Raw genomic sequence first — 22,085 nt, forward strand, 5'->3', positions numbered from 1 at the left:
AGGATCTCCCACAGCGAATACCCTTGAACACAAGAGAGAAGGCACAGTTCACATCTGCGAAACATCACATCCGTCTTTAGAGACAGCTACATCAGAGAATGGAATCCCGGAAGTTTCAAATAATTTCTTTTAATACAGGTTCAAGCAAACCTGAAAGTTAGGGAGTTTCTGGACACTTTTGTTTTATTAAAAAGTGTCTGAAGCCTGAAAATGTAATTTGAAAAAAAAACGCTATTGGACATTAGCAGGTACTTTTTGTAACGATTTGCTATTTCATGCTGGAAAACAAAGGAAACAGACCCAATGTTTGCTTTCAGGTGCGGTTCATTACATAATAGACATCTATTACTGAGGAGCTTGAATAAAATTTACATGAGCCAGGTAGAAGTCGAACCTACAATCTTATGATCCAACATCAGATGCGTTATTTATTAAACTGCTGGTATTTCACATAACCTGAATTCCCCAATAGTGTGCTCAGCGTTGCTACTAGTAATATACCGCCCCGTCTAAAATTTCAAAGTGAGAAACGTGTGTTTTCTGATTTTTTATGAGTTTTAAAATATAATCTCTTTAAATCAGACAAAGGCTTTATGTTCCGCACTGAAATTCCAATTGATTGAGAATTCAAAGAAAGACTGTTTTCTTCCACAACACCGTATAATTATCACATCCACCAGACTCTCCAACTTCTCCAGACCTTGCTGGGTGAGCATTCGCTCCGATAAATTAGGTCACGTATCATGTTAAATCACTTCTTCTCAACACAACATTTCCTGGTACACGTTTTCTCTATGAAAAAAAGACATTTTTCCCTTGCATGATTTCTCGTTTTTTATCAAAGCGTACAGAAAGAAAAAAGAAGAAGAAATAGTGTTGCAAAAGAACTCTGTCGCCCTTGGGAAATGTCAAACGCATTGGACATGAAAAATGCCCAATAAAAGCCATTTCTCTTCGTTTCTTAGTGTCGGGGCTGCTACTGTATGTAAAAGAGGCAATTTGCTCTGAGAGCAGGTTCAACACTTTCTGAACGCAGATGTCTCAGAGCAGTGTGTCCAAGTAGCTGTAAAAGGTGACAGTCATCCTGTCACTGTAGCTTAGTTGGTTAAAGCGCTTCTCAATTAAACAAAAGAACCTATGCTCAAATCCCAGCTGTGTATTTCTTCCTATCTTGTAGTACAGAACGTACCATTTTGGGCAATCACAAAGGGCTTGACTTCGTTAAATGCATGTGTTCATTTCCTTTCTGGAAAACTTGTTTTTGATTAAATTCACACAGCTTGCGAAACATGAAATTCAGTTTTTGGTTATCAGTGCAGAAGAAATATTACCGGCTGGCAAAAAGAACGGTAAGATATTTTTTTTTTGATTCGAGAAAATACTCCACCAGTCAGTCTCTGTGGCACAATCGGTTAGCGTGTTCGGCTGTTATCCAAAAGGTTGGTGGTTCAAGTCCACCCAGGGACGGGTTTCTTTTGCGATGTAAACATTGTTTTCGCATAGGTCGATTGGATTTCTCAGCTAAATCACAGCCATTTTAATATTTGTAGGAAATGCGATTGTTCAACACGTGTCAAAAATGTCCAATAATGCCCAACATCGCAACTCCCCAGAAAACCATATTCACCCAAGAAAAATGATCGTCGAATCGTCATTTATACTCCCGTCACATCCTCTGCTGAAATATTTTAAAAATACAATGCAGATTTGTTTGAGAACTTGACAAGCATTGTTTTGTTAGCACTGTGCAGTTGGATTTTGATATTTTGACATATTTACCTTAATTTTAAACTGTAAATACTGTACAATCTATTGTAATTGTGTTGTAATATTAAAATATGTTAGCTGAGGATGCAAAGGGGTGAAAGGGAAAGGTCAGAGGGTATAGTAAAAACGAGGTTAGGATTGGTGGAGGTGGTAGGGATGTTGATGGTTTTTCTCTGTAGAGGATGATTGAGTTTTTTATCGTTCTCTGAAGTGAGAAACTGGAAGAGTTGGGAGTTGAGAGATCTGATGAGGTTAGTTATAAAAGGAAGTTGATGTGGAGCTGTTAGCTGTAAGAATTCCTTAATGTCTTTGATGTTGTCATCAAAGATAAACTGCAGTAAGCAAAGATAAAAAGAAAATTATCTTTGCATACTGCCCTGTCTTTCTAACAACTGAAGAAGGCATGGAATAACCTTTTACTTGTTCCTTTGCAGCCTACGCATGCCGACGCAGCTACAGTATAGTTCTGCAAGTCCATCTAAAATAACTTTGTTAATATATGCAGGTGATAAATTAACGTGTCTGAGTATCTTTTCCAGCTTTACTGAATTACATCAACTTGCCCACCGAGGATAAGCGTACCTCCGTTGCCCGAGTAACGTGACGCCTGTGAATGACGTGTAAAGAGTGCATTCTATACCTAGTGGAGACGGACAACGTTTCCAGCGCTGGGTTTCAGGGGCTTTCCCAACCTCTCCTCGACCTTTAAACGTCTTACATAGTAAATTTACATTATCCTGTAATATGAATTTCCCTAACAGAAAAAAAAATGTAACAGAAGAAACTCTCGTAATGTTAAATTCCCCCCCCCACGATTACAACCTCCGATTAAACTGCTGCCTGGCCGGTGTACGCGTCGCCAGTCCGCTCCGGCTCCTCAGGAGACGGGCTGTCAAACCCGAGACGGGAATCTGGGTCCGGGCTGCCCCACGGGTGAGTGAACCGCCGTCCTCTCCGGGTTTAGTCCGGACGGAAGCTCAGTAGTACCTAATGCCCTGTTCACTAACTGCTGTAGGGTACGAGAGGTCGGCGGTGACTAAACACTCCGCCTGCAGGGAGAGGGACGGGACGGAGACGGTTATTCTCTTCTGGCAGTTTATTTTAACTGTCACATTTCCACCGTCTCTCTCTCTCTTTCATTTTCGTCCTGCTCTCTCCCGTTTCCTCGTCACATGGCCGCCGCATGGCCAGTCAGAGAACAAGGAAACGCGTGTATCATCATCGTAAACCTGTTCAGAGACGGAAGTAGAGAGCTCTCTTTAACTTAAAAATATTTTAAACTGCATAACCGAATAAAACAATGACAACGGCCCAGGGCATAAACGCGCACCAGTTTCTGACGCGTAGGCGGACTTCAGAGGCGCCTGACTCCTTTTGTCGTTGAACCGACTTCTGTCTTCATTACTTCGGAGTTTCACTCCTACTTCGTATCAGAAATAAATAACTTTCCAAACGACTTTACAGGAAGCTGGAAACAACAGGTTCGAGAAGTGATATTTACATGTCTCTATATATAATACTTTCCGTACAAATAAAAGGTATAGATGTCTGGGGGAGGCTCAGTGGTTGTTTTTCCTGCCCTGGGATCAGTTCAGAACCTGGGGTGCTGTCTGTGTGGAGTTCTGAACTGTGTTTGTGGGGGTTTCCTCCTGGTGCTCCAGTTTCCTCCCAGTCCAGAGACAGGCTGGGGGGTTAATTGACTTCTTGGTGTGTGTGTATATGTGTGTGTCCTGTGATGGACTGGTGCTCCGTCCAGGGTGTGTGTGTGTCCTGTGATGGACTGGTGCCCTGTCCAGGGTGTGTGTGTGTGTATGTGTGTGTCCTGTGATGGACTGGTGCCCTGTCCAGGGTGTGTGTGTGTATGTGTGTGTCCTGTGATGGACTGGTGTCCTGTCCAGGGTGTGTGAGTGTGTGTGTCCTGTGATGGACTGGTGCCCTGTCTAGGGTGTGTGTGTATGTCCTGTGATGGACTGGTGCCCCGTCCAGGGTGTGTGTGTGTCCTGTGATGGACTGGTGCCCTGTCCAGGGTGTGTGAGTGTGTGTGTCCTGTGATGGACTGGTGCCTTGTCTAGGGTGTGTGTGTATGTCCTGTGATGGACTGGTGTCCTGTCCAGGGTGTGTGAGTGTGTGTGTCCTGTGATGGACTGGTGCCCTGTCTAGGGTGTGTGTGTATGTCCTGTGATGGACTGGTGCCCCGTCCAGGGTGTGTGTGTGTCCTGTGATGGACTGGTGCCCTGTCCAGGGTGTGTGTATGTGTGTGTCCTGTGATGGACTGGTGTCCTGTCCAGGGTGTGTGAGTGTGTGTGTCCTGTGATGGACTGGTGTCCTGTCCAGGTGTGTGTGTGTGTGTGTGTGTGTGTGTGTGTGTGTGTCCTGTGATGGACTGGGGTCCTGTCCAGGGTGTGTGTGTGAGTGTGTGTGTGTGTGTCCTGTGATGGACTGGTGTCCTGTCCAGGGTGTGTGAGTGTGTGTGTCCTGTGATGGACTGGTGTCCTGTCCAGGGTGTGTGAGTGTGTGTGTCCTGTGATGGACTGGTGTCCTGTCCAGGGTGTGTGTGTGTATGTCCTGTGATGGACTGGTGTCCTGTCCAGGGTGAACCCTGCCTTGTGCCTGTTGCTTGCTGGGATAGACTCCAGCTCCCCCCTGTGACCCTGGACTGGATACAGCTGTTAGAAAATGGATGTCACTGTCCCCGGTCTCTTTGTGTGTGTCAGTGTCCCCGGTCTCTCTATGTGTGTCACTGTCCCCAGTCTCTGTGTGTGTGTGTCACTGTCCTTGGTCTCTCTGTGTGTGTCACTGTCCCTGGTCTCTCTGTCTGTGTCAGTGTCCTCGGTCTCTCTCTCCAGATGCGCTCCAGAGGTGGCAAGGCTGTAGACTGGAGGATGATGGGCGTGTGGCTCTGTTTGATCACTACAGCTTCAATGGACAAGACTTCCTGTCCTTTGAGGTGGACAACATGACCTGGAGAGCAAGTTCCCTGGAGGCAGAGGGCACTCAAAGGGACTGGAACCAGAACAAGATTAAAAACCAGTATACCAGATTCTTCCTGGAGACTGACTGTATGGAAACACTGAAGAGATTCCTGCAGTACAGAAAGAAACACAAAAACCACACAAAGGTGAGACAGAGAGATATCAGATACAATATGAGACAAATGCACCTAGAAGCTCTACACAAGAAGTTCCCCCATGTGCAGAGGAGTGGGTGGCACAGTGCAGTTTCTGGGGTGCTGTCTGTGTGGAGTTTGCATGTTCACCTCATGTTTGTGTGGGTTTCCTCCCACTTGCTGGTGGGTAAATTGGCTTATGGGAAATTGGCTCGTGTGTGAGTGTGTGTCTGTGTCTGTGTGAATGTGAAGCTTGTGTGATCCTGTGTGAATAGGACGTGTCTGCAGTGCTCCAGTTCTACTGTGATCTCCTTTCTTAGCCTGAGGAACAGACAAAGAGAAAATGTGTTTGATTTGTATAATTGTCTAATACTGACATGTTTTGGTTGTAAAGGTTTGCAGAAAGGAGCCACACAATATTTTGTCTGTGCAGCGATGTTGCCTCACCTTGCACAGTGTCCACACTAATTCTCAGTGTGTTAACATTGCTTCTGGTCTCCCTCTCAGTCTCTCCTCAGGTGTTTGTCTCTTCCGAGCATCTGGGAAACACACAGAGCTGTTCCCTGTCCTGTCTGGTCACTGGGGCTTCAGTCCTAGAGTCATAGAGGTCAGTTTGTCCAGGCCTGGAGAGACCGAGGGAGAGGACGTGTGGTCCAGTGGGCTCAGACCCAATGGAGACAGCTGAGGAAGAGTGTGGAGATCTGAGAGAGTAAGATCGAGGAATACAGCTGTACTGTCACTCATCACAGCTCCAACCACAGCGTCACGCTGAGCTGGGGTAAGTGTCTGGAGCAGATCAGTGTGTGTTATACTATATCACACACGGGGGTGAGTCTGGAGCAGATCAGTGTGTATTATACTGTATCACATACAGGGGTGATACAGGAGCAGATCAGTGTGTATTATACTATATCACACACGGGTGAGTCTGGAGCAGATCAGTGTGTATTATACTGTATCACACACTGGGGTGAGTCTGGAGCAGATCAGTGTGTATTATACTGTATCACATACAGGGGTGATACAGGAGCAGATCAGTGTGTATTATACTGTATCACACACAGGTGAGTCTGGAGCAGATCAGTGTGTATTATACTGTATCACACACTAGGGTGATAACAGAGTCACATTATTTTTGTTATGCAGCAGGTAACGTCTGAAACTTTTCTTGTCTCTATAACAGATTATGCCGCATGTCTGAACTCTAACCACCTGGATTCCAGACTGCATGTCAGGGTGATTCTGGCACTTCTGTGTGTGATGGCAGCAGGGGCTGTAGTCATCTTGCACCAGAAGAAGCTGTGCTGTGTGCCATTTTTACCACTGTCTTCACAAAGTCTTTTCACAGACCCCAGCTTGCTCTCCATGAGACACACAGACAGGGAGAGAAGCTGGGGGTCAGAGTGCAGGGTCAGCCATTGTACAGCACCCCTGGAGCAGTTGGGGTTAAGGGCCTTGCTCAGGGGCCCAAAGGAGTAGGATTCCTCTGCCGGCCGCAGATTTTTAAAAAAGATTTTAAGATTTTTAAAGTACGCAGGCTGGATAGCCAGTAGCCATATCACCCTGCAACTCGCAACTGGTCAGTACTTGGATGGGAGACCTCCTGGGAAAGCTGAGGTACTGCTGGGAGAGGTGTTAGTGTGGCCAGCAGGGGGGCGCTCACCCTGCAGTCTGTGTGGGTCCTAATGCCCCAGTATAGTGATGGGGACACTAGACTGTAAACAGGCGCCGTCCTTCGGATGAGACGTAAAACCGAGGTCCTGACTCTCTGTGGTCATCAACAATCCCAGGGTGTTTCTCGAAAAGAGTAGGGGTGTTTCCCCAGTGTCCTGGTCTAATCCCCCCCTGGTCTTTACCAGTCACAGCCTCCTAATTATCCCCATCTCTGAACTGGCTTCATCCCTCTGCTCTCCTTCCCACTGAGAGCTGCTGTGTGCTGAGCGGACTGGAGCATCATCCAGGTGGGGCTGGAGGGGATCCCCATTAACCTGTAAAGTGCTTTGAGTGGAGTGTCCAGAAAAGCACTATATAAATGTAAGGGATTATTATTAATTTTTATTATTAAGCTGTTTAAGATGGCAACACACTTCAGGCGCATGGAACATGAATGCTGGACACGAATATTAATAAGCTTCCAATGACAACACCACAGAGCAAGAACACGTTTGAGCTGAAAGATGTATATTTCACATTGAAACCGCAGGAAGTCTGATTACAGAGTAATTATGTGGTGAATGTTTCTACCACCCTGGGGGTGTCAAAGCATGGTGTTGTAGTCCTAGATGGTGATGCATTTTTTAAAACTCTGTTTGCTTTTGGACATCCACTTTGTAGGAAGAGATTTAGTTCGAGTTTGCTTTTTATTTTATTTAATAGAAATTGGCCTGTCTCATTATTGTCCAGTGCTTCAGGTTAAGGAGCTAGAATTGTGTTAAGGAGCCTCTGAGACTCCTTATTTGATATATATGGAGTACCTGGGGGACAGCTCTGTGGCTCAGTGGTTTTGCTTGGCTGCCTCATACTGCAGAGCCCCGGGTTCAATTCCAGACCCAGAGTGCTGTCGGGGTGGAGTCTGCATATTCTTCCGTGTGTGTGTGTCCCTTATTGGACTAGCAGGGTACACCACTATCCATCCTGGATGCATGCACATGATCTCACAAAAGACTTGAACGCGGGTGCCTTGTGCTTCCATTGGATGACAGAGGAGCTACGACCACGATGATTACACAGTACCTAGTTTGGATGATGTCTTACGCTCATGAAAGTCGACTGCAGTTCCAGATATTGAGCAGGTATATTCAAGATTTATACAACCCTGACAGCCTCGATCCTTTCTTGACAGCCTTGTTAGGAGCAAAGGCAATTACTGCTATGTTTAATTACTCTGGTGACCGACACCAAGCTGCATGGTCACTATAATCCACTATTTATTCCATACATTCCAGCGTGATTAAGTAGCACTATAACCCTGAGTATGCACAGATATATACAGTATGTCTCCTTCAAGAAGTTCCTTGAAGTATGTTCCTTTTAAATCATTAATACTACACTTTCTTATATTGATTAAATGAAATGGTCTGAGACACATGTTTGAAAAGTTTAAAATAGGCATGAGGGCGTTATCTACAATACAGTATTTCTAAATGTAAGAATGTGAGAGTTGTGTGGACCTTATCTTTTTTTTACCTTGTTTAGTCTTTTTTTTGGTCAAGTGCAATTGTATTACAGTATGTAGCCCCTGACGGTGTTATTGGTGTTATATGTTATATGTACTCTTGTTTGTACGGTATAAATTTTTGCTGTTGCAATAAAAAAAAACGAAAGTCGTGCATAGCAACGGTCACTAAGGAAGTGCGGCTTAATCCCTGAATTCCGGTGTCCGTGCAGTAGAAGGAGACACTCCCTCCGCTCTCACAGTGGATCAACTGTCACCCTGCTCACAAGGGGGTGGAGGGGATCCCCATTAACCTGTAAAGAGCTTTGAGTGGAGAGTCGACAAAAGTGCTATATAAGTGTAAGCAATTATTATTATTTATAACAAATCAAATTACTTAAGAACATATGAAAAGTTAATGATACCAATAGACAATTCAGCTTATTAGAGCTCAGTGTTTGTTCTGTACACATGTACTTATAATACATGGAATAATTTACAAAGATCCCACTATGTCCCCCTGTGTAGAATAGATGTTCATAATCTGTTTAGTCTATTGTTAGTCTCTAAGCTGTCAAAATTGAAAATCTGACGTTTAATCATATTCCACTTACTGTAAGTCCACCTGTTCTGATCTGTGGTTTCAATGTCATCAACCATCAACTAACCAACCATTTTTATTCTCCTTAAAACTTTTGAAATCCAACTTTTCAGCAGCTGGTCAGAAAGTCAAGTTGCCCAGTAAGGCTGATCGAATGTTCCCTTCCAAACATATGTGAGAGGAAAAATACACCAGTGATTGCCAAAGCAAACAATTCTCAAAAAGTATTTCCTTGGACCTGAATACTACTACTACATTTAAATGTGATAATATATATATATATTCATTAAACAACTCTCAATGCATTTTCACTGTACTGAGACCAGACCTTGATGTTTAAACAGAGAACCACTCATAGAGAAAATATTATACTATATCCATATATATTGAACCTTAATATAAATGCTACGGTATTTGAAGCTTGCATTATTCTTAGACGTCGGTCTGTCGCCAGTGGCCAGTCGCCAGTGTTTCACAGAGGAATCCTGTGCAGACTGATCCTCCGACACTCAGTCTCCCATAGGGTGGCACTGCCCTGTGGAGCAAAGACATCACCGATGAAGTTCCTGGCGTTCAGAATGCGCGTCGCCAAGGCTGTGCTGCTTAAGCATCTCACCATCTTCCTCCTTGTCTTTCGAGAACACCACGCCATTGTCCTCCTGGCCCCAGCGCAAGCTGGTGTTGCCCAGCTCGGTGTGCCTGGACAGCTCTCTCGTCACCTGTGGAGGGGACAGTACCACAGCAGCCCGGGTCAGAAATCAGGGCCCGGTACGTCTTCCTGAACGAGAGCCGCGGTCTTGTCGCGGCAGGGAGGACGCGATCGCCGGGCGAAACAGGGAAGCAGCAGCAGACAGCGCCTGTGGTGGGTGATAGTGGTCTGTAGTGGGAGGTGGCAGCTGGAGTGAGCGCTCTGGAAAACGTGGGACGTAGTGGGATTCAAAGTTGCAGAACGAAGCAGGGAGGCAGCCAGATAGGTGACGTCGAAAGCAAGCAAAGCCCGGAGCCGATAGATACCCAAGCGAAGCAGCTAAGAGACGAGGTCGAGGCGAGAAATCTTCGACGCCAAGGAGCAAACACAAGGGCAATCCAAGAGCAAGGTCGAGGGAAATGGGGTCAAAGAATCAAGGAAAACTTGACTAAGGAACACCAAGGCTCAAGCCTGAACTCCCTAACACTGAGCGAGTGGAGGGCTGACTGTGAGCAGGTGGAACTGATCTTCCACCCAATTGCACTGTCACGGCAACCAGGTGACTGACAGGTGGCCACGTCGGTTGCTGTGGTTACTCAGAAGGGTCTTTGAGCAATCCAACGTGAGCAGGCATGATAAAATAAACAAAGCCAGCAAGGGAAAGGTCAGCGCTTCAATATAACTGCAACTATGATCTCCAGTATTCTCTCTCTTATATTCTAGTTTAAAGCCCTTATTAACTCTATAACTCTACCCTGCACTTTTGGGCCTATTCATATGCTCCCTTAATTCAAAATGCCAAAAGGAAGATAATAGTAATTTCTTCTGTTTGTTTTGTATTGTGTTTATTAATCACTTCCACTCCCCAGTTTATAAATACTCCCAGTCTGTCCACAGCTCTGCGCTAATCTTCTCTTGCTCCCCTCCCTCCATCCTATCTTGACCCTTGCAACTGCCTCCCTGGCTCATTCTTCACAAATGATTTCCCCAGCCAGGTGAGGTAACACTACAATAATAAGTACACTATCCCTTTATATTCATCTGATTGTTTCCTGAATTCCTAAAATGCTGCTTTTTAACCAAAGAAAATCCCCAATAATGATTCATATTGGTAGGAACCCACTGCGTGCAATGTGTGACAACCATTATGATTGAGTGTATTTCTGATTTCTGTATAACAAAGCAATGTGTGGCTCATTATGCATAGCATTGACTGGATGATCTTTTTTGTCTACTGCAGCTCCAACAGTATGATTTGCTTAGTTTCTTCTTTACGAGGAGCCTGGAATATCGCAAGCCACCTATGCACACTGACACAATCTAGTAGTCGATTTCCTATACCTGGACCAGAAGCCATTCTTTAACATCTGGGTCATTAGGATTCACTTCCGAGTCCATTAATATCCTTACTCTCAGCACCACTCTCTTCCCTGTGGAGGAAAGGATGAAAACAGCATAGAAGACAAAAAAAGAGGCAAACCCCATTCTGAAGTAGCATTAAGTGATTCACCCTGCCTGGTCTGAGGGACAGTTATATGGTCAAGGACGTCAAAACATCACTTACAATATTACAAAAGACTGGTGCTCTGAAGGTGGCTCCAGAGTCTATCCCAGCAAGCAACAGGTGCAAGGCAGGGTTAACCCTGGCAGTAATGCCAGTCCGTCACAGGGCACACACCACAGCTCATTTTCCCAGGAGCCGATTCAAAACCTACCAGCATGTCTTTGTACTGCAGGAGAAAACCCACGCAAAGACAAGGAGAACATTCAAACTCCATGCAGACAACAGCCCAGATACTGAACCCAGAGCTCAGGCACTACGAGGCAGCAATGCTAACCACTGCACCCAGTGCACCCTGGGACCGACTCTGGGCCACCACAAGTGCGAACTGGACAAGCGGTCGTGGACTAGCAAAGTGAAGGCGACGTTCCCCGCAAGGTTACCCCCATAAGGCTGTCGAAGTGGCACCGCGATAACTTACCACTGTAGCAGAAGAAAGCGTAGGTGGTGTTGCAATTATAGTCATTCCAGGAGCCTCTCGCACTCCCCTGAAGATTCACGGCGCCACAGCTCTCGATGCCGCCATAATTGTTGGGCTCGCCCACCTGCCAGGGGCGGAAAGTGGAGACGTCCCCATCGGACCACTTCCAGGGCTCGGTGAACAGTCCGATCCAGACGTCCCTGCCTCCGGCCGTAACTCTTACTAACTCATTCTCGCTCTGGCTCCTCACCCGGGTCAGGTCGGTGTAATGTTCTCTGCAAAACGTCAGGGCTTCTGTCCAGTTCTTGGCCTCAGCCACCAGGAAGTATTGATCGGCTGCGCCTTCCCCCCCTGAAGAAGTGAACCCCAGTCAGTAGTCGGGTTGAGGGTCGCGGAGCAGCCTCGGCAAGCAACAGGCAGGATACCACCTGGATGGGACGCCAGTCCACTGCACGGACGCACAAGCACCGCATACAGTCACACCAGGGCCAAACATTCCCAGCAGCCAATTCACTCACCAGAGCGTCTTTGGACTGTGGGAGGACACTGGAGCACCTGGAGGAAACCCCCACGCACAAGGGGAGAACATGCAAACTCCACCTCGCCACCCCAGGATTTGAACCCAGGGCCCCGGTGCCGCCATCCCATCAGCCCAAGAGCCACTCAAAGGATTCAATTCCAAGAACAATGGGGAATTTCATAAGGAGGAATTACTCGTACTCCCAAGCCCCCCCCTCCCTCCACCACCTTCACATGCAGTAGTCGCGTGAGAAAGACCGTAAAAGGCCGTAAAAGACTCAGGGGCCATTTACCTTGATAGCAAACGGAATAGCTCGTGAAACTGCAAGGGCGATCTGCCCACAACCCGCCGCCGACCATCGCCACGCAGTTCTCCTTGCCGCCGTAGTTGTTTGGTTCTCCCGCACGCCAGCTGGTAAAAGCAGACCTCCCCACGCCGTAGAGGTAGCCCCCCCCGAGGGACCACTGCCACAGGTCCCAGACATAGTACAGGCCGGTCCAGGCGCAGCCCGTGACCGGCTCGGTGGTGGCAAGGAGCTGCTCCAGGTCGGCTGGCCCACTCACGGTAGCCATGTCCGTGTACTGGCCCCTGCAGTACGCCCGAGCCCCCGCCCACGTCCTGCGCTTGCTCACGAAGTGGTAGCGGTGAGGTGAGACCAACCCCCAGAGGCCTGAAACACAGGAGGCAGGGTTGAGGCTTAGGAGCAGGGGTGACCAGCTCGCGATGCCTGGCCAAGCCTGCGCACGACGTGCCAAAGCGTCGGAGAAGCAAATCCGGTCGGGGAATGGCCCGGCACTTCTCAACCCGACATTTGTGGCTGTCGTTTTGAGTGGTTTTGTCTTCCCTGGGGGAGGATTTCAAATGGGTCTGCCAATGCACTGTGAAGTGGCACAGGGGCTTTAGGACTGCAGTTTCTCAGCGTTGGGACGCTAGGTTCAGCTCTGCTTCTGGTCTGGTTTGTATATTCGACACTGTGCTCACGCTGGGTTTCCTCTAGGGTGCTCCAGTCTGCTCCCCAGTCGAAAGGCATGCTGGTATGTTCACTGACGTCTGGGAGAGTTAGTGCCAGTGTGATGGAGTACCACTCCTTGTGCCTGCTGTTTACTGGAATAAGCTCTGGCTGTCCCACCACCCTGAACTGCATGAGGTGGAACAGGTGGGAGGATGGAATATCATATAATCAAGAGCACCGCTGATATCAAAGTCAGGCGGAACGATTAATTGGCAAAAAGCAACGGCATCAACAAGACCAGATGATAATCAGTCTAAGATGGCGCCGTGTTAGTGGCAGCCTGCTACAGCAGGTCTGTGTCTTTTTGTTGTCTTTTTGTTTCTTTCAGTTAGTTAATGCTAGTGTGTTAGTGTTTTTTCTTCATACCTTTGCCGGCAACTAGATTTGCGATCACAACATGATGGATACTAGAAAGCTGACATGCTTTTTCTTGTTTTTTCTGATACTCGGACCTCTGTTTCTATCGGGTTGCAATGCCGATAGCTACAGATGCATTGTCTACACGCATGACCAGCTGATCGCGCTAGCGCGTCTGGCTCTACTCACTGGAGAGAAGCCATTGGTACCGGAGGAGCTGAGGAGGAGAAGCCGAGGCTGTGGGGCAGGTGCGACGCAAAATGCGAAGAGAAGGAGATTTAAACCCTACCTTCCTTCGATCATCATGGGAAATGTGCGGTCCTTAGTGAACAAGATGGACGAACTGGGAGCATTGGTGAGAAGCCAGAGGGAGTATCGTGAATGCAGTATCATGTGTTTCACCGAGACGTGGCTGCAGGAACTTATTCCGGACTCGAACGTTACCATCGGCGGCTTTCAGACGGTGCGGGCGGACAGAAACACCGAGAGTGGTAAGAGGAAAGGAGGGGGGCTCGCGGTGCTTGTCAACAACAGATGGTGGACATACTCATTTTAAGGAGTGCGTCTGTAACCCGGACACCGCGGGAGTTTACATGCGCCATCTTTGTTGTTGTTTACATTCCACCTACGGCAAACGCAGAGGTAGCGTGTGACGTCATAAACACAGTCACAGCCAGTCTACAAACAAAGCACCCTAGCGCTTTTATAGCTATTTCAGGGGACTTTAACCACGTATCTATTTCCACCACTTTGCCTACTTTCCACCAATTTGTTAAGTGCCCGACCAGAGAAAACAAAAAACTGGACTTATTATATGCCAATGCTAAGGATGCATATAGTTCCACAGCCCTTCCCCCCCTTGGCAGATCAGATCACAACCTTGTCTTGCTTACACCACTATACAAGCCTATTGTCCAGCGTCAACCTGCAACCATGAGGACTGTGAGGAGATGGTCTCAAGAGGCTATGGAGGATCTACGTGGTGCTTTGGAGGCCACCGACTGGGATGTGCTGTGCGAACCACATGGGGACGACATAGACAGCATGGTGGACTGTGTCACTGACTACATTAACTTCTCCGTAGACAACACCATCCCCACCAAAGACGTACACTGCTTTTCCAATAACAAACCCTGGATCACCAGCGACTTGAAGGCTCTTCTGAATGACAAGAAGAGAGCCTTTAGGAGGGGGGATAAGGAAGAGGTCAAGCGTGTACAGAGGGAGCTAAAGCAGAAGTTAAGAGAGAGCAAGGACGCCTACAGGAGGAAGGCAGAGGACAAGCTGCAAAGGAATAGGGTGAGAGATGTATGGATCAGCATGAGAGAGATCACTGGCTTCAAACAGGCTGGGGGTGCAACAGAGGGGAACCTGGAGATGGCCAACGAGTTGAACCAGTTCTTTAACAGGTTTGATCCAGGGTCCTCTGTGGCTCAACACCCATCCCCCTACAGCCACACGCTCCCTAACGCTTCACAGCTGCGACTGCCCAACACCTCCTCCATCCCCCCACAAACATGGCCGCCTACAGCTACAACCCCCGACAGCTACTCACCCACCCATCCCCCACAGCTGCCACTCCAACACCTCCGCCATTAACACCTGCAGCACTGAAAGCCCTATGAGCACCATCCCCCAGGCCAGGCTGACCATCACAGCTGACCAGGTGAAGAAGGAGCTGAAGAGGCTGCACCAGGGTAAGGCCACAGGGCCAGATAACATCTGTCCCAGAGTTCTGAGGGCCTGTGTTGATCAGCTGAGCGGAGTGCTCCAGCGACTATTCAACCTGACCCTGCGCTTGGAGAGTGTCCCGGTGCTCTGGAAGACATGCCTGGTCCCGGTACCAAAGAAAGAGCGCCCCTCTGTCCTCAACAACTACAGGCCAGTTGAACTGACTTCTCACGTCATGAAGACACTGGAGAGGTTGGTCTTATCCCACCTGAGACCCCTTGGTCAGCTCATCACTGGACACCCTACAGTTTACCTACCAGCCCAGTGTTGGTGTGGGGGATGCGATCATCTACATGCTGCAAAGGGCCTACTCACACCTGGACAGGGCTGGCAACACTGTAAGGATCATGTTTTTAGACTTCTCCAGTGCCTTCAATACCATCCAGCCCTTACTTCTAAGGAGGAAGCTGGAGGATATGCAAGTCGATGCCTCCATGACCTCGTGGATCACTGACTACCTGACAGGCAGACCACAGTCTGTGATACTTCAGAACTGTGTGTCTGAACAGGTGGTGAGTAACACAGGGGCACCTCAAGGGACAGTTCTTTCTCCATTCCTCTTCACTCTCTATACTTCGGACTTTGAACTTCAGGTTGAACCACTTGGAACTAAATGTAACAAAGACAAAGGAACTGGTGGTAGATTTCAGGAGGAAAAAGGTCAAACCTACTCCTATCTACATCCATGGGAGTGGCGTGGAGATGGTGGACTCGTACAAGTACCTGGGAGTGCACATCGACGATAGACTGGAATGGTCTAAGAACATCGAGGCCATCTATAAGAAGGGACAGAGCCGGCTTTACTTCTTGAGGAGGCTCAGGTCCTTCAATGTATGTAGTAAGATGCTACATTTGTTCTATCAGTCGGTGGTGGCGAGCGCCATTTTCTACGCAGTGGTATGCTTGGGCCCTGGGATTAGAGCTGTGGATTCTAAAAGGCAGAACAAGCTCATCAGGAGAGCAAGCTCTGTCATTGGGTCTGACCTGGACCCCTTGGAGGTAGTAGCTGAGAGGAGAATGGTGTCCAAACTAGAGGCCATCATGGACAACATCTCCCATCCCCTCTATGACAGGCTTGTAGAAATGAAGAGCATGTTCAGCAATAGACTGATTCATCCACGGTGCGACAGGGAGCGCTACAGGAGGTCATTCTTGCCTTCTGCCATAAGACTGTACAACGCATCCACCTTGCATCTGGGCAGAGGCAACATTGACAGTGACCTGTTTCTGGACTGAACGCATCTACACATCTACTGCTACATCTGTCCTCTTCTTTTCTTTTCCCGTTTACAACCGTTTTTTGTGCAATATATGCCAGGGACCCGTGCAATACATTTATATTTATATCTATATTTAGATCTATATTTATTTTCATATGTGTGCTACGATTTTTCTGCGTACTGTTCTGTTCTAGTTTGTTCTTTGTGTGTCCGGACTGTGAGTAACTCTTTTAGTGCACCCCTCACTGTACTGATTGTATTGTATGTATTGTATTATTATTTTTATTATTATTGTATCATTCGTTACACTGTGGCTGTGTTGTCTGTGTAAAGCTGCTGTTGCGCTGCACTTTCCCTCACGGGATCAATAAAGTATCTATCTATCTAAGGAGGTACAACCTCCGAGTTGGTAGGCTGGTGGCCACAGGTTCTTGGATGAGCAATCGGCCCCCTGGTCATTTCTGTACTTTGCTCAGATCCAGATGAGCGGACCAGTCCAGACTGCAGACGATCGCAGGTGATACAGCGGGATTAGCGGAGGCCGAGAAGCGGGCAGCAAATGAAATTCAAATGATTTAAACCAAAAACACCTGACAGATCATGTCTAAGTGTGGGGTTCTGGCGTGCCGGCAGGAAAAACAAACTTTCTATGCAAAACTCAGGGAGGATACTCGGGGAAAAGACTGAGGTGTTTATGCTGATGCGTCGTTTGCATCCTCGAAACAATGTGAGCGAGCCATAAGCCACAGGCACAAGGCAGGACAGATGAATGACTATGTTAACACAGGGACACCAGCCTATTGCAGGGCACAGATATGCCCACACTCACACCAGGGCCAATTTTCCCAGAAGCCAATTAACCCACCAGCATGGCTTTGGACTATGGGAGGAAACCGGGGCAAACCTATAAGAAACACACATGAACTGGAGGCACATACCAACTCCAGACAGCAGACAGCAGAACTGAATCCAGGGTGCAACCACTCCAGTCATTGGTGAGCCAAGTGCTTATGAGACTTAAGCCATCTTGATCCTGCAGAAAGAGACTGTGTCCCCAACAGAAAAAGTCTTGAACAGTCTCCTCACAAAGGACATAAGTAAAGGAAAGGCTGTGGAAATATGAAGATAACATGGAATGAAGGGCCAATCCTGGCCCTAGAGCTCTGATATTCACTTTTGAGACTATAAGACTGTTATTCACTATTGAGACTTTAGACTGCTAAATAGCCAACCTGCAGCTCCTTTAGCAAATCACCTGTAATGGCTACATGGACACACAGTTTTCACTGTATTCAGCATAACCGCACTACTTGTATATATTGCATACACCATGGACACATAGCAGCTCTACTCATATTGAGTTTTATTCCATTTAAAAAAAATGTAACCCCAATTTTGTGATTTTTGTGTTTTTGTGATTTCTGTGATTCTTGTGATTTTTGTGAGCTCGCAGAAAAAGACAATTCATTGCCAGCAACTACTGCTGCTGCATGCTATTTTGTTGTGCATCTGATAAATAAACTTTGATTTGATTTGATTTGATTTTTGAGCCTGGAGGGCTTTTGTATCTTTTAATCTTTATTCCATCCTAGGCTCTTAATACCTGGATTTGAGCCAGGACTGAGACCTCCAGATTTAGAAACATCTTGAACCTTTCCCGGTGGGTTTTAAAGGGAGCCTGCAAATAATCAAAGGGCATATTGATGTCCTTTCCTGGACTCTTAATGGTTTGAATACACTCTAAATGCAATTAGACTCGATTGGCACTGTTATAAGGCTCTCACTCATAAATTTACCCGTCACACTCCAGGACCAGGAGTAAATAACAGTGCTTTGATCAATTAATAAAGGCCTGGATCACCTGGACTATGATCGATTAAACAGGCGGTCTGTTCAATAAAGTAACTGAGGGATCATTGGGAGCAAACATCAATAAAACCGGTGATTCAGGGTGACCTGTAAGATTTACTAGACCTGAGCTCTCCCTGGGTCAGGATCAGAGAGCCCTGCACTGACTGGACCAGAGTCACAGACCCCTGGACTAACTGGACCAGAGACACAGACTCCTAGACTAACTGGAACAGAGTCACAGACCCCTGGACTGACTGGACTGGGGACACAGACCCCTGGATTAATTGGACCAGAGGTCACAGATCCCTGGACTGACTGGTCCGGGGACACAGACCCCTGGACTAACTGGACCAGAGTCACAGATCCCTGGACTAATTGGACCGGGGTCACGGACCTCCTTGACTGACTGGACCAGAGGTCACAGACCGCCTGGACTAACTGGACCGGGGACACAGACCCCTGGACTGACTGTAAGCGCCAGCCCTTTCAACACCGAAGTTCAGAGGTCTTTTCATCTTCCATCTCTGCCGGTCCATATTGGAAAGGAGAGAAAAAGCCCACATGAGGAGATTACAATACATATACTGTATATAATCATTTTTTTAAAACCAGCCATAAATTAACCTTGGCAAATTGTCTATAACCGTTCACTGTTTTTTTTTTTCCCTATGACACTATATAAATTTGTGACCAATTCTAAATAAAATTAATAAGAAGGCTGGAGCAAACGGTGTATTTGAATGAAGCTGCACACATATTTCTTTGCCTCTTTACTGGAGAACTCCAAAAAGGTCAATCGTGTGCCCCAGGAAAAACCTTACAGGCCATCATGGACATCTCCCATCTTTCCCTCTAAGACATGCTTGGGAGAATGAAGAGCACATTCAGCAACAGGCTGATCCAACCACAGTGCGACAGGGGGCGCTACAGGAGGTCATTCATGCCTTCTGCCATCAGACTGTACCACTCATCCACTGTGTGTCTGGGCAGGAGCAGCACTGACACTGACCTGGTTTTGGACTAAACAGTAAACTCTCTGCTTCCCTCTGTTTTTTTTTTCCCCGTTTACAACTGTTTTTTGTGCATGCCAGGGACAATATATTTATATTGTGCAATACAACTTTTTTGTGTACTGTTCCGGCTTGCTCTTTGTATATTCTGGACTGTGAGCGACTCTTCTTAGCGCACTTCTCACTGACTGGACTGATTGGATTGTGTTTTTGTATTGTTGTATCATTTCGTTACACTGTTGCTGTGATGACTGTGCTGCTGTCGCACTGCAATTTCCCCTCACGGGATCAATAAAGTATCTGTCGATAAGTAACCTTCGTTGTGTTTCAGATAGTTACAGAGAGCTGGTGACACAGTTCTGTTCACATACTGGGGTTGCCCTCCCATCTATCCAGGACATTTATGACAGACGGTGCTTGAGGAATGCTCTAAGCATCATCAAAGACCCCCACAGACCCCAGCTACAGACTGTATGACCCTCTCCCATCTGGAAAACTGTACCGGAGCATTCGGCCCCAGGCTACCAGACTCAGAAACAGTTTTTACCCCCGCACTATCAAACTATTAAACTCCCAGCCTCTCTCACTCTCTCCTCACCTCTCACCTATGATCTGAACCTCACAGTGCCTTCTTTCTTACCTAAAACTCAAACACACATTGAAATCTATCTCTACCTTACATGTCAAAAAGCTCACTCCCCATCATTTCTATCCTTTTATTTCATTCTGTTCTGCACATCTGATGTTGTTTTGCACATTACCTGTTACCTTTTGTTGTTTTGCACACTGCCTGTTGTTGTTTTTGCACACTGCCTGTTGTCTCTGTCTTTCTTTTATTATACAATTGATTTGTTGTTTTTTTGTACTACGTATCGTCTGAGAGCTCGCTAAATAGCATTTCATTATACCATATACCTGTATATGAGTATAGTGACAATGAACTTGAACTTGAACTTGAATACTCTGCAGTAAAGCAACATCATCTTTCCAAACAGAGGTTCGGGGTTAGTCCACACAAATGAAAAAAGGACTCACTAACCTGAGACGATTAAGGTGAGGCATATCTTCTTAGCCATCACTGTGGGTCGGCGAATCTGCAATCAGAGAAACACTTAAGAGCTCCTTTCAGATTTCTTCGATTTTCATTTAGATGTAGTTTCCAATTAGGTTCCAGCCTTTAGTGGCCCAGATGGGAACTTGACTTTGCCGGACAAACACAACACATACATAATAAAGACATAATACATGATCAATTTACCAAGACCTGGGATGGAGTGGCGTCCTGTCCAGAGTGTAGCCCGCCTAGTGCCCTTTGCTTGCCAGAATAGGTCCTGTGGCCCTGAATTGGTAAGATCAGATCACTTTTATTAGCCATATTCAATTTCTTGCATTAGGAATTTGTCTTTTCACAGACCCCAGCTTGCTCTCCATGAGACACACAGGCAGGGAGAGAGAAGCTGGGGGTCAGAGCGCAGGGTCAGCCATTTATACGACACCCCTGGAGCAGCTGGGGTTCAGGGTCTTGCTCAGGGGCCCAACAGAGTAGGATTCCTCTGCCAGCCGCGGGACTTTTCATCTTTCTCATCAGGTTCTCCCTGGGTCAACATCGCTTGACCTGTACAGTTTCACTTAAGGCAGAGCCTGGCTTTGGAGTCGCCACTTACTCCAATAAAGCAACCAACCACTCCCTCTTCAAAACAGGTCACATTGCGGGCTTACAGTGAAATAAACGCTCTTTTTGAGCCCTGTCGGTTCGCTTGGTACTTAAAAAAAAAACCTACCCGCTTAAAAGTTCCCAGACTCTCAAACGAACCAAGCTTACATTTCTCGCAGGTTTGGACATTGATAATCTTTAAAATGTCCTGAAATTTCCCTATAATCCTCAAAATCTTCCTCCACACCTCGAAACAGTAACATCGGGATTTCCTAATAGGTCACTCATTACAAAGCGTTTCTGAAACTTTGCACTTTTTCTGAAAATTTGCTCCTCGATATTTTTTTCCCCTCTAATTTAGTCACCACTCACCCTTCTTCTCCCCTCTGGATTTGGGGAGTGTCTCCGACGTCCCGGGATGCTGCGTAGACGCGGACTGTTACCAGGCCTGTACAGCCCTCTGATCACCTAGCTGCGGTCCCCATGGAAACCATTTGGGCTTAGCTAGGCCCTATCTAATTGAGTCTCTGCAGGGACAATATTCAAATCGGACTTCTCCCCCCACCCCGTGCCAGGTGCCTAGACAAATCAGTCTCTCTGCTTTACTTTGGGCTCATTTAAATTTTAATCCCTGGCAAATCAGGTTTGGATTTATATCTATTGGGGTGGGGGGATAAATTTGTTTTTTTACGGCCAAGGTCCAGCAAAACCAATACGACAAAGACAAAACACTGTCAACAAAGAAGGTGGCGCAACAAAGTTTCAGCAGATTATTTCAGAAAATTAGTTTACACTGTTCAGAAGTGGCACAGTTCTGGTATAGTGGTTAGCATCCTTTGACGGACTGGCACCCTGTCCATCAAAGGTACACTGACAGGCTGAAAGAAGTCTTTAGTCTGAAGGGAATGTCCCACACTGACAGGTCTGAAGGAGCTGAGTATCTTTAGTCTGAAGGGTAGTGTTCTACACTGACAGAATCTCTTGAGTCTTGAACATAGATCAAAGTCAACCCATCTGATTTCTTCGGAATGAACCATGAAACTCCAACCACAAGTGGAAACTACCCTAAACTGAGAAGAAGAGGCACCAACATTATATGCACTATTCTAAATGAGATCCTCCTACTCCTACTGTGCGATACAATCTTAACACAACATAGTTTCATCTCTGCTGGCAGCTTTTCCCATATATATTCTAATCTATTTACTTCAGTACCACTTCCCATGTGTCTGCAAGTGTCTTGTTTAGCCAGCAAATACTCGTCTTTTTCAAAAACAGCTTCAACCTCAGTGGGTCCCCTTTTGTAATGGCATTTAGTACCAGCATGCAAAAACTCTTAACAACCTAGGTTGAAGGTGCAGGATCGTGGCCATAAACCCTGCTATTTACTTTGCAAATCACGGCAGTGAAGTGGCGTTTCATGTCCTGCTTG

The 22,085-nt window shown here is 46.8% G+C and overlaps 1 long non-coding RNA gene across 2 annotated transcripts; it reads left to right on the forward strand.

Annotated features, from left to right (window-relative positions):
* Positions 1 to 2,413: 2,413 nt before the first annotated feature.
* Positions 2,414 to 8,865, forward strand: LOC138243031 (uncharacterized). Of its 2 annotated transcripts, XR_011191892.1 has the most exons (4): positions 2,414 to 2,700; positions 4,684 to 4,885; positions 5,381 to 5,651; positions 6,057 to 8,865. It is a non-coding gene; the product is annotated as an uncharacterized lncRNA (long non-coding RNA). The 2 variants fall into 2 exon arrangements; XR_011191891.1 differs by lacking the exon at positions 2,414 to 2,700 and having other exon boundaries at positions 4,666 to 4,885.
* Positions 8,866 to 22,085: the final 13,220 nt, after the last annotated feature.

Source organism: Lepisosteus oculatus, chromosome 14 (genome assembly GCF_040954835.1).
Source record: "Lepisosteus oculatus isolate fLepOcu1 chromosome 14, fLepOcu1.hap2, whole genome shotgun sequence".
Lineage (NCBI taxonomy): Eukaryota > Metazoa > Chordata > Actinopteri > Semionotiformes > Lepisosteidae > Lepisosteus > Lepisosteus oculatus.